Source organism: Xyrauchen texanus, chromosome 44 (assembly GCF_025860055.1).
Source record: "Xyrauchen texanus isolate HMW12.3.18 chromosome 44, RBS_HiC_50CHRs, whole genome shotgun sequence".
Classification (NCBI taxonomy): domain Eukaryota; kingdom Metazoa; phylum Chordata; class Actinopteri; order Cypriniformes; family Catostomidae; genus Xyrauchen; species Xyrauchen texanus.
Genome location: NC_068319.1, coordinates 27,275,822 through 27,289,163, shown reverse-complemented (window position 1 = coordinate 27,289,163; position 13,342 = coordinate 27,275,822).

Here is a 13,342-nt window from a genome sequence, read left to right as displayed (position 1 = left end):
ACATCTCTAGCTACACATACTTGAAATATTTGACATGTGTAATCAATCAATAATAATGCCATAAAATATTATAATTACATTGTAATAACTATATATTTATAACACCCCGGGCTTCACTACACTGCTCCAATTCAAAAGAGCCTACCCCCAAGTCTTTACGATATTCCAGTCCCGAGATATGGGTGGTAATGTACGGTTGCTTGGGTGTCCCATATAGCTGCTAAGCTGTTGCAGGGTGATATCTAAGAGGATGATTGCTAGCCCAAGACAAAAGAGCTTACATCATGTCTCTACGATTTTATGGTGCTGAGATATGTGTGCTGAAATATTGTTGTTAGGGTGCTCTGGATGGTTGCTAGGATGATTCTTAAAGGCTGCTTGCTAGCCCTATTAAAAAGAGCAAACCCCCATATTTCTATAAAATTCTGATCCGAAGATATCCCTCTGAGCCATTTTCAGTAGTAGTCTATTGGGTTCGCTTGCCAGGTTGCTCTCAACAACATGGTTGCTGATTCCTAATAGCTGCTTGCTAGCACGAGTCAAGTGAGCCAATGCTCAAGTCTCTATGACATTCTGATCCAGAGATATGATCCCACTGACCCCTTGTCAATGTTAAAGGTGTCATGAAGTGCTTTTTTATATATATAATTGTATTATCTTCACTGAGGTCCAATGTGTACGGCTGAGAAAACAACGGATTCCTGAGAAAATCAATAAATGGACCTTCTCACAGACTCATCATCATACCTCACTGAATGCAAATTGCTTCAATGTTGTCCTTCTCCATTTGTTCCTCTCTTCCCCCTCTCTCTGTCCTCTGTCTTCAAGCTCAGAGTCACCTAAAACTCAACTAAATCCTGTATTTATCAAGTATCTTATTACATGTACACAATGAATCTGACTACACGTTTAGTGTAATTTGAAAGGTCTCAGTTTGACTGGTACTATGGTCTTATCCCATCACATTAGTAGAATATCTGGGTACACAGTTTTAAGAATGTAGAGAAATTCTGGCCACTGCTTGGGGGTGCACATCCCTCCTTGGTCTTTCATCTAAATGACCTCCTGTATGCAGATAAGGTATGACCCCAAGACTTCCAATCCTAACCACTCTAAAATTCCTTTTGTTTTAGTTTTTCTGGTTTGGGTTTTTAAGGAAATGTAACAATCCCAGTGGTCCTTACTTTGCTGAAGTCAGGTATGCTTCTGTTCCTCTTAAGATTAATCTTTGAGCATTAGATGTTTTGTATTGATTTTTTCCGAATGTATTAATCATGTAATTGGATTGATACATATTTACCTGACTAATAAATTGTTAAACTTGATTCTATTCTGATTTATTCTGTAATTCTTGCCTTTAGTAGATTATGTTATGTCCTTGCTGACTTAAATCTGTGATCAGTGTTAGTGCAAACTAACAGCTCAGCATTGATAGTGCATCGGGCATGTCTTCTGAGACCTTAGCTTTCTGGCTAACTATTCAGCATTAACTAAGTGTACCTAGACTGTAGGGACTAAATATAATCATTACTTAGACAAGAAAATGTTGGTTGACTCGCCAAAATAATGGTAGTCATTACCTCTGATTACTGTTAACATTATTCCGGCCAAGGGTACATAGAAAACTATGGAGACTAATTAAAATGCATAGGTCGGCCGATCCAGATAATATATGTCACTCCTCTGGTTGAGAGTAGTCTTATTTTAATTAAGTATATGCAGATCTAGGGAGACTAAACAAAACTATTATTCAGATAAAAGTGTGCCGGGAGTAACTTGTCTGAATAGTATAGTTAATTACCTCTGGATAATGATCCATATCTGACCAGTTGGTGGAATGATCACGTATAGCTCAGCCAATGCGTACACTCCACTAACAGGAATCCAAATGAACGAGTGCAATGGAAACGTATAGAATTAACTAGAATAACCAAGTATCCAAATGTAGAGAATATTTCAATTTATGATCAGTAATAATTGGAAACTCAAACTAAATTCGAGGTCTAAAATAATAGGAGTCAGATTCGGTCTTAAATAAATCAAATAGTTATGGCGCTACAGCAACACGTGCACGGAAAAGATGAATGTGCAGATACTTTCAACACTTCACTGGATTCTGCCATTAGGTCAGCAATGTGGCATTTTTAAAAATGATAATTTTCTAAAAGTTTTTTTTGGCTCCAAAACAGTCTATAATATATGAGAATTTTCCACACTGTTTTTGGCCCTCTGTCTGAAATGCTCGGTTTTCACCTAATGGCTCCTACACACTACACGACTTTCAACGATGTCGGATCGTGGTACCGTTCATATTCCAAAACTGTCTGCCTTGTCACTTAAGTCGTAGGGTTTTCAAATTACACAAGGAATCCGCAACAGTGGTGAACACATTACAAGACATTTCACTATTGACGAATCCCCGATGACTCTGCCTGGACTCCAAATTACGTTTCACAACAGAGAACACACGAGAAGTGATACGAGATACGAAAACAAATGCATGATCATATGCTATGCATTTCAGATGGTTACAATATGAAAAAGTACCTCCTACTGAAAAATCTACCTAGTTGCTTATCTGACTGTGCAAGACAATTGACAATTTCTCTCCAACTCTTCTCTTTCTCCACCCGGTTGTGGTACAGTTCAGAGGAAACATCAAATAGGCACTGGTGCTCCTGCCAATTCTTCCTCCATTTCTTCGGTCCAATGAGACTTTCTTGATATCGCAGCCATGCTAGTTGATGTTTTGTTGCAGGTACATCAGGACTCCTCCCACTGAAACTTCCAGTGCCCCATTTCTTGCTCTCTCATTGGCTGTAGGTCAACGCTGCTGTTGTATTCAGTCAAAACATATTTCACACTGCCCGATTTGGAGTCGCAGACAGGTCCAGATATTAAACATTCTAGCTACCTCGCTGACATCGGCATTCTCTCAAATCGCATCTTTGATAGTTCATACATTGCGACCGTTGCTCACAGGAGTTAGCTCCGATTTGCCCACGATTTCAGGCTTTTGTTGGCGATCTCCACAAAATGGTGGTGAGCAAAAATCGGGCTTAAAATCGTGTAGTGTAAACTCTGCATAAGCGCCTCCTTAAAACTTCAACTCCCACTTTCCACTATTATGATTGACAAACATCATGCAGCCCCTCAAATTCAGCAAACTCAATCAGAAGACAATAAACCGCGACATTATAAAACAAAATTATGTGTTTACACATAATGCACATCCAACACATTGCATCTGAATATATTTAACTGTTCATCTCAAGCACAACTGTTAACACTCACCATAAACTATCAAACAGTCATGACATATCATGAATATTCATGAACTAAACAGTTTACTTGCTTTTCTGAAGTCGTTTTAACTGCCCCAGCCGTCAATAATAGTTCTTTTGCAAAGCTTGAATCGTGTTTTTACTGTTCACAAGCATTCCATGGTGAGATGAGCTGAAAAAACCGAACACACAGTCCAAAGAATGGTAAAATTACGTACACACATACTGAAGGCACACTGAGAAACACATCGCCGGAAACACACAGAAACATTCAAAGAAGTCCATTGTCAAAGATGTCCTATGTTTACATACACCAACAGTTAAAAATAGCAGATGGTGAAGGAATCGTCCATGACAGAGGCATGTTCCTTCTCCCTTTCAGAGTTGTAACTTGACACCGCTTACTTTAAAAGTGGCAAGATACATGGCAGTGGTCAAGTCTATGTAGTTCAAGTTTATATACAAAATAATAAAAAATAGACTAGATGGGATCTCTTTGGTGTTAAGTTAGGAATAGGTAGCCACGGAAGGCCTGCCATCTTGACTTGAAATGCACACTAGTGGGTGGGGCCAAGCGTGCGATGACGCATGTTGTGGGATGTGTAAATACAAATAAGCAATGTTTCATGATGTAACGAACAGACAGATTTCAAAACAAGACGTTTCGGCAGTGTGAAAACTGAAAAGGCTCTTTTTAGAGGAGGAAGTTTTGAGTTCTGAAATGTACAGTATGTTTTTATAGTACAGTTACCTCTTATATGTCTAAATATCAATGACTATTTGATTCTCCATGTCATGCCTCTTTTAAGTCGGTTGGATGTTTCACCAGAACATTGGAACTCATTCACTACCACCATTAATGTTCTTTGGTTCAGTTCGCAGTGCAGCGCCAGCACCATTTGTGAAACTTCTAGGGTAAATCATGATGCAAATAGTGAAATACTTGCAACTAGAAGAATGTCTGAAGAAATCTTTGACTGAAATGCTTTAAGATATTACAGATTTGGAAGTTATAAGACAGCGTGAAGGCTTTTGTATTGTATTGTGTATGCATGTGTTAGAGCCGAGACAGTGTGTCTGCATCTCCATTTGATTTTGTCTGAGAAGTCTGAGAGTTCTCCCACCCACCGATGACCAACAGCGTTGAGTTTTGCTGTACTCATGATATAGGTCAGGGGGTTGTTGTCCGTGTACACAGTGAAATGGGGAGCGTAGTACAGGTAGTCCCGGATCTTTTCACACACAGCCCATTTCAGTGCGAGGAACTGCAGTTTTCCACTGTGCAGGTGATAATTACGTTCAGCCGGTGTCAACGTTCTCGAGCCATAGCCAATGACTCTCAGCTTTCCATTCTGGCGCTGATAGAGGACAGCCCCCAGGCCCTGGTCTGAGGCGTCTGTATGCAGCGTGAAAGGTAGGTTGAAGTCAGGATAGGCTAAAACAGGTGGAGTTATAAGAAGATCTACCAGTTGTTCTAAGGCTTCCTGATGTTGAGGAGTCCAGTCAACAGGCTCTCGGGAAGGCAGCTGTAGGTGTTTGGTGGTTTTCCCACGTTCTGGAATCTGGGCTTTCCCTGGCTTGATTTGGAGCAACTCATAGATTGGCTTTGCGATCCTGGAAAAATCCTGGATGTAAGAGCGATAATATCCTAAGAAACCAGTCAGTTTCCTTACCTCACCAACTGTCTGTGGTGTCTTGTTTGTCAAGGTTTTGACTGCCTCAAAGTCCCTTTACACCATCAGCTGACACAAGGCGCCCGACGTACCTGACTTCTTGTCTGAACAGTTCACATTTTTCAGGCCTCAGTTTTACTCTGTGCTGTTGAAGAGCCTGGAGCACTTTACGGAGAGCCTCCACATGCTCATCGAATGTTCTGGCATAACAGAGCACGTCATCCAGATATGGGATGCAGCATTCATCCCTGAGTGTGCCTAGCACCTCCTCCATGCTCCGCTGGAATGCTGCTGGGGCGTTTGAGAGTCCGAATGGGATACGGACCCACTCGTAGAGGCCCCACGGGGTGATGAAGGCAGTCAAGTGACGTGAACCCTAGGCGATGAAACCCTGATGGTAAGCTTTTCCCTGGTCGAGGATGCTAAACCAGGTATAGCCCCCCAGTGTATCTGTCAGGTCTTGTATTCTGGGCAGCGGATGTCGATCAGGTACAGTCTTTTTGTTCAGGAGGCGATAGTCAATACAAAGCCGTAGGCTGGCATCTTTCTTCCTAACACAGACAACTGGGGCAGCATATGGGGACTTGGACTTAACTATCCAACCTTTCATCAGCAACTCCTGCACGTATTCCTTTACCTCTTTAAACAGTGGCTTCGGGACTGCTGAGTATGCTCTCTGCACAGGAATTTCATCTGTGAGGGTGATCGACATTTGTAGGCTTGGTAAACATCCAATATCACTGCTGTCACGTGCGAAAGCTCCGGCTTCTTCACACATTATTTTGTTGACTTTTTCCCTTTGCATCCCATCAAGGTGACTGAGGTCGATGGAAGGTTGCCATGGCGTTGGAGGGGCGTTCACAGGTGTTGATACAGTACTGTTAACAATCACTGTGGGCTTGGGTGTTTCAGGTGAGTCTGTGGCGATCACTTTTTTAACACCGTGGATGCTGCCAAGTGCTGTCTTTCTCGGCAGAGTTACTGTATGTTTAGTGTTGTTACCCACAGGTACAGCTACATAGGGTTTTCTTGGATTTTGTACCTCCAACAGACCTTCACCCACGTCCAGTTCTGTCAACTGCACATTGTTGTCATCAGGCTCAAATAGGATGACTGTGTCCGATGTACTCATGTGAGGAGGAAGTTGACACTTGACCCAGGCTACCTGACCTGCTGGGACAACAATGTCCTGTATGCCTGTCCGTAAGCGTCCGCACAGTACAGCGGGTTTGCTGGCTTGGATGAAGCTCACCATTAGCTCTGCCTTCTCTGCTGGTATACACAAGGCATTACAGAGTAGGACGACGAGGGTTGAAATCAGCTTTTCAGGTTGTTCTTCTATCATCTCTTCCAGCACGTTGAAACCCAGCAGTGGTCTCTCCAGAACAAGACTGCTGACAAGAAAAGGCACAGTGATTGACAGATTAGGGTCCTCATTCCCCATCAAATTGACTGTAAGGGCAACCCAGCCATCAAATGGGAGGACATCACCGTTTACTGCATACACCCTTAACTCGTCTTCATCACCAATAATGTCACTGAGGGGCCTTACAGGAGTGTCAGGTAAATATCTACTCTTCCAGTCTCTATCAATCATGCTTACTTGAGCACCAGTGTCTAGCAGAGCACTGACCGCTAATCCATTTAGGTTACATTGGGTGAGAGCCCTCCTTCCAATGAGTTTGGCTAGGCGTTCCCTTTTGCTGTGAGGTAAGTCCTGAGTGAATGGATTGGTTGTCTTGTTTGGTTGTTTCTGTTTCTTTTCCGTGATTCTATCTTTTGTGTGAGTGTTTGAGTCTTTTGCCAGTCTTTCATTTTCAGATTGAACAGTATGACAAGTGTCAGATTGGGACGATCGCTGAGACCCGGTCACTGTTTGTCCCTCGGCAGGGACCGGCTCCAGTTTCCCTGACGTGTTGGTCTCTTTAGACAGCCCACTGCCTGGTGGCCTTCTTCACCACAGTGGAAACAGTGAGGACAGTCGGGACGATTTTGCTCCACACACTTGTCACAGCCATATGGTTTCTCTCTCCTGCGGTCTCCTCTGCCTTTCCCATTGTGGTTGAACTGTCCTGCCACCTGTGTCTGCATTGACTGTCTCATGAGCTCAACCATACTTGTAAGCTGTTCAAGTTTTTCCGTTAACTGCTGTATCGTATCTGTTTTTGGTACCTTCTCCTTTACACTAGGACACTGTGCAGCGTTGACTTCAGACTGAACACTGTGCACATTTGTTGGTCTTTGGCGGTGGCTGGACCTAGCCTTCGCTGCCTTTCGCTTTCATCGCACATTATTTTCTTCATCTGTTTCAGGATTGCCTCATCCGATACTCCGGTGTCCCCAAGCAATGACTTCAGCTCTCTGCGGACATCATCATGTTTATGACCTAGGCCCTGATACACGGTATGAAGAAACACATCCTGCACTGTACTTGCATTGTACTTGACACCTGTGTCAGCATGTTTAGAAGCTAGCATGATCTTCTGTTTAAGTCCAATGACTCTGTATAGGAACTGTTGGGGTGTCTCACTGTCTTTTGTTTGGTGCACATGAGCTCCTGGAACAGCTCGGTGTTGCTTTGCTCACCCAGGTGAGAATGGAGAAAGGCTTTCAGTTCTTCGACAGTCAGATCATCCTTATTCATCAACATGTCTTTAAAGGTTCCTGGCTTGATGACTTTGAGGACAGCTCTTACAACCTCTGCATCACTGAACTGCTCCTTTAATCCGTCTTCCATCTGCCGACAGACACTGTTATAGCTGAGATCTGACCCCTGGTCCCCAATCTGACCCCCCTGAATCTTCAATTCCCTGCGATGAAGGTAAGACAACTCTCTTAAGGAGAGCAACTTGTCATGTGTTAATGGTGTCGAGTTTTCACTTAAACCTCTGGGGCCTGCTACATTACTACTCTGTGAGGTGAGTCCTATCTTTACAGATGACTGAGGTACAGACCGTGGAGGGGGTGTGTGTTTGCACTGCATAATTTTCTGACTCAGCTCCTCATAACTAGTAATTAGTTTCTGCAGCTCTGTGTCATGTGTGTCACTAGCCGTAGAAAGTGCCATGTGGGTTGCACTAGCAATCCCAAAATCAGTAGCATCACTATCGTCAGCTGGGTTAACATTATCATTAGAATGACTTACATCCCCACTGCCCGATACATCAATTGCTACAGCAACTTGTGAAGCATGACCCTGAATGACTGTGTTGATTACCTCCTTTAAGTTTAATAAATGTGCCATCCCAGAATCCTCTAACTCTAGTAAAAGCCCACTGAACATGAAACTGCAAATGTACTCAAAACAACCCTCCTCGTCTGTAGGATTGACGCGAGACTCATGGAGATTTCTTTCACTGGCTGCAGCTCGCTGGTTGCATCAGGTCACCTTTTGGTCCGAGGTTGCAGTATCACTGGATCAGCTTCCGGCCACCAGGTGGGAGTGATCCCGGACGAGCCCCCAATAAACTGTTACAGGTACCGGCTGGTATCATGTAAACGGCTTATATGCTCTCGCTCTGAAACAGGAGAAATAAATGAGACAGGGCAAAGTCTGCGTCCGTCTTTCATCTCGCTCATCAGAAAGAGAGCCAAGAGGATTTATTACACAATCACAATTAAAATCCTACTTGGTTACCAACACACAATGTTTTCTCATGAAATAGACAGTTTCAAAAATAAAATACAATGTCTTTTTTTCATCTTTCAGCAATTACTGATATATAAATTGTGTATGATCAAATAAATCAAAATGACAAAAACCTCTGTTACCTTGTAAGTTGTCTCTTTCCAACTTAATGTAAAACCTAGCTTATGTTATCACTTGCATATAATTCCTAAATGCCTTTTCAACTAGCATCATTTTTTACTCTTCCACAGTGCATGAGCTGACAGACTTCTACCTTGTTTTTAAAACCACTTTTAGAATATAAAACGTTTGGTTTTAACACTAGCTTTTCACACATTACACAATCTCATACATTTCCAAACTATCTAACTTTACAAAAATGTTCAAAGAACTAAAAATAAAACTCTGTTCGACGTGACTTTGGTAATCACAGATGATGTCACCGGGCGCGAACATACAAACACTGCTGTAACGTTATATCCATATATGTCTACATTTTCATAACACAGCCCTGTTACATGGCCCTTCAAACATTCAGCGACATGTAAACATATTAGATTTCAGTTATTTAACTTAATTTACAAATCTACCAACCTGAAACAGGAGAAATAAATGAGACAGGGCAAAGTCTGTGTCCGTCTTTCATCTCGCTCAGCAGAAAGAGAAAGATCGCAAAGCGGGACAAACTGACGTAACGCCCCGGAAACACAATAAGCGCTACACTGCCCACTGCTGACGAACTCCAAAATTACTCCTGCCCTTTATATAAAATATATTAGTGCAAATGAATGGTAGAAACAGGTTAACTACCCCTGCACAAAATTCAAAAACATTTCTTTATAAAATTACAAAAAAATCTACCACAAATGTGATAACAATTTACTGGGCATCACACACATGCCTGCTCGCGATGTGTTTATTTATAGATGTAACAGTATTAGCATTGACTATACATTATCAACTGTAGTGATTTACCGATGCCTATACAAAATTATGAAACCTAAATTATAGAGCTCACATAAAAATATACAAAATAAAACTGTCCAACCAGTCATGTTAGAGGGCATTAAGTCTTTCCATGAACCTTTCACCCCATGTCAAGCATATCTGCTGGAAAAACATTAAGGAGAGAGGAAAAACTATATTTTGAAAAAAATAAATACAAGCAGCAAAGAAACATTTCTAAATAAGTGTATGCTATGGTGTAAAAAGAAAATATATTTTTTTGTTTGTTTTTACTAATTTATGTAATTTTTAAGGTTAATTTCACTCATTTAATTGTTAGTTAATTTTTTTATAACTTATTTAATTTCTCTACTATCAAAATGTAGTCGTTTGTCTGAAAGTACACAACATGTCCAGATGTCTTCCGTATAATTTGCCCATGGTCGGTATATCATGAAACTCGGCGTGAACTGAACATTTTTACACTCTTACATGTCAAACCATTTTTATTGACTCCCAAACGTCAATTTAGATTCACAAAAGAGGCTCTGATGACAGCAAAAATATGCAATTTACTGTAAGTCCTCTCTTTCAGATGCTGTTGTGTTTGCTAAATCAAAATTTCACGATGTATATGCACTTTATTCATAAAAAACTAATTCAAATTCATTACAGTTGTTACAGTGTAAACAGCATTCACAAGTGAGTCTGGTGCCTTCCTTATATGGCGTGTGCACATACTCCCCTCTTCATGAATGTTTAGAATTCAAATTTTGCTAACATATCTGGGGAGTAAGAAGCGTTTTTGTATCCGGCGTAACATTTTCAGGAAGGTCCATTTTAGGTGCAAATTACTCTGAATTTACTCATATATTTACGAAAGTTTTATGAATGAGGCCCATTGTATGCCTGATCGCTTGTAAAATTGAAATCAGAATTTTGGAAAATCCATAAACGAAGGTCAGTGCAACTGTAATCAAGGCACCACTTAATACTGTTTTCAAACAGGCTTCCCTAGAATTGGTTGAACAAACAGAAACCCCCGCTCTAAACTCACGGCATTGGTTGAGCTGTGTCAGGCTGCTCGGGCAACATGATCACACAGAAATTCAGCATGCTGTTTCCAAGAATTTCGGAACCCTAGGATCAGCTGCATTATGCAGACTTACTCACGAGCGGCATCTCCCATCAGACATGTTGCATCGGCTCCAGCATGTTTATCTTCCCTTGTGGCGCGACCAGAAGCAGGTTGCATCAGCAAAGTGGGAGACCCGGGTTCAAATTCTTTGTTGAAACCTGGAAGTAATTGTGTTTCGCATAATCAGTGACGAGAGCAATTCAAAGGTTGAATTTTTCCCTCTAACAATATATTTTTACTCCACTGAAGGTTAGGTTTAGGTTTGGGGTTCAGTTTGGGAGGTATGGTTATAAAATATGCATTCCTCCTCACTGTTTTACAGCCTGTAAAGCTGAAAACAACTCGCTTTTGTGCCCCTACTAGGGCACAACACCCAGGAAAATGGAAGATGTCAATGGGGCACTGTTTAACATTTCAGTAAGCACAGGCCGATTTTAGCTAAAGAAAAGACAACCCACTGTTTCTGATTTCAATGTGAGATCTAAAACAAAGTAATTATGTTGGTATAGCAAGAAAATGTCTGCCATGGATATAAATATAAAGTCAATGTTTTTTGGATGCAATGAGAAATTCCTATGCTGTTATACACAATATACAAAGTCTTCAAAGTCTATACAAAGGCATAAAAGAGGTTTTGGTGAGAAATAACCCAAAAAGTGAACGAGCTTGTCCTTTATTTACCCCAATTAAAGGTTAAAGATTTTTTTTTTAACTGTGCTGATATATTTCCCATTGAAACAATGAATTGGGAGGAGGGGGTTGTATGTATTAATTAATAATACATAGTACTTCTGTAAATACACAGTAACACAGACAAGGCAAAATAAAGTTGGGAAATTGGGAAATTGTCTATAAGCAACAACCACTTTTTAAACATTTAACATGTGTGTAATCAAGAATCATGGCTGAAAGCATTGTAATTACATTGTAACAAATACGTAATTACCAATTAACAACTGTCATTGAAACAAATTGGTGTTTAAACGCTTGGTGTTTTATCTCAGAATACTATTTAAATAAATGAAACTATTCAATACTTATTTCAAACAGTATTAATAATTTGCAACATTGCAAATGTTTTTGGCAGTATTTTTGAACATTTTAATGCATCCTTGACAAACTGAAACATCTTGTTCGAAGGTTCGAAAACGTTTGAACGGTACTCTGTGTAAAACTGCATTTTATTGGCTTTTAACTAAATTCCCATAGATTACATAACATATACTGGTCATTTAAATACAGATTGTGAAATAGTTGTTTACATTCACATTTCCCTCAGTCTAAGCTGTTGCAGGAACAATCTTGCTGTGGACATTGTGTTCTTATGAGTTTTAAAAGGCTCTCTTTAATCTTCTTTTTAACTTGCCACGTGAGTAACAACATTATATTGAAAAGAGATTACAGAATAAAAGCAGAATGCATTTGCTGCTTGAGTGTTGAGTGAAATTTGGCCGTGGTGTTTAAAAGGCATCACAATCCTAAACATTTCACCCATACCAGAATCTTCAATATAAGGAGTGTCAATGATAGTGTTTAAAAATCACCACAGTTATATTGTTAAGTAAAGTTATGCATAAGCACTGTTTTTGGATAGTTTTTTAGTTTCCTATTTATAAGAATTAGTCCGTTCTGTCTGTTTTAGCTCCACTGTGCTAGTATTGTGATTTGCTCATAAACAGAGAGTGAAAGATCATATAAACATTAGTACGTTCTCTGGAAAACGAATACAACATTAAAATTGTACGCCATGTGGAAACATCAACATCCACGGACCATTTTATCCAACATAAACATTCCTGGGAGTTACAGCATATGAAACAGGACCATTAACCTAATTGGAAATAACTGTAACACAGCTGGCAGTGGGAGCCAAGTATTCAAATGAAATCTAATTCCAATAAGGTCAAACATAATAAATATTTCATAGGCAGATTCATTTTTGCCACCTCTTTAATTATATATTTGCTAAACTTCCCTACTTTTTCAAGAGTTTGACTCGTATTTCATCACCCAAACAGATTTTGGGTCATTTCAGATGAACATTTCTTGTACTTTCTCACTTTCAAAGAATTCAAACATCACCATTTTGCATTATTTATTTCACTTCTTGGGCTTTGTACACCTGCAGACGTGTTTAGTCTCAGTGATGTCTGTCTGACACTTGTTTTTCAAGTGCTCCTCTTTTGGGTTATAAGTCAAATGCTGAAAATGCTATTGAGATTAAAACTGGGGATTTGGTATTAAAGATGTAATTCCAGTGTGGGACACTACCAAGAGACTGAACCAACTGTGGCTTTGAAATGCATGACAGTTTGGCATATGAGAGTGGAATAAAGACTAGATTTGCATATATTACACTGAAACAATAAAATGCAGTTTGCTTCCAAACTGTTAAAAGGAAATGTCTCAATTTGTGTGATGCTTTATTCGGTTGGATCGAAAAGATGACTTACAGTCTTAAATGACAAATCTAGCAATAAAGAACAAATCAAGACAGATCTAACATAAATCACTCAAAGAAATATTCCAGGTGCAATGCAAATTAAACTCAATCGACAACATTTGTGGCATAATGTTGATTACCACAAAAAGAGTACTGAGGAAATACTCTTTGTTTATCAATGTTACAGTGAGGCACTTACAGTAGAAGTGAATGGGGCCAGTCATTTGAGGA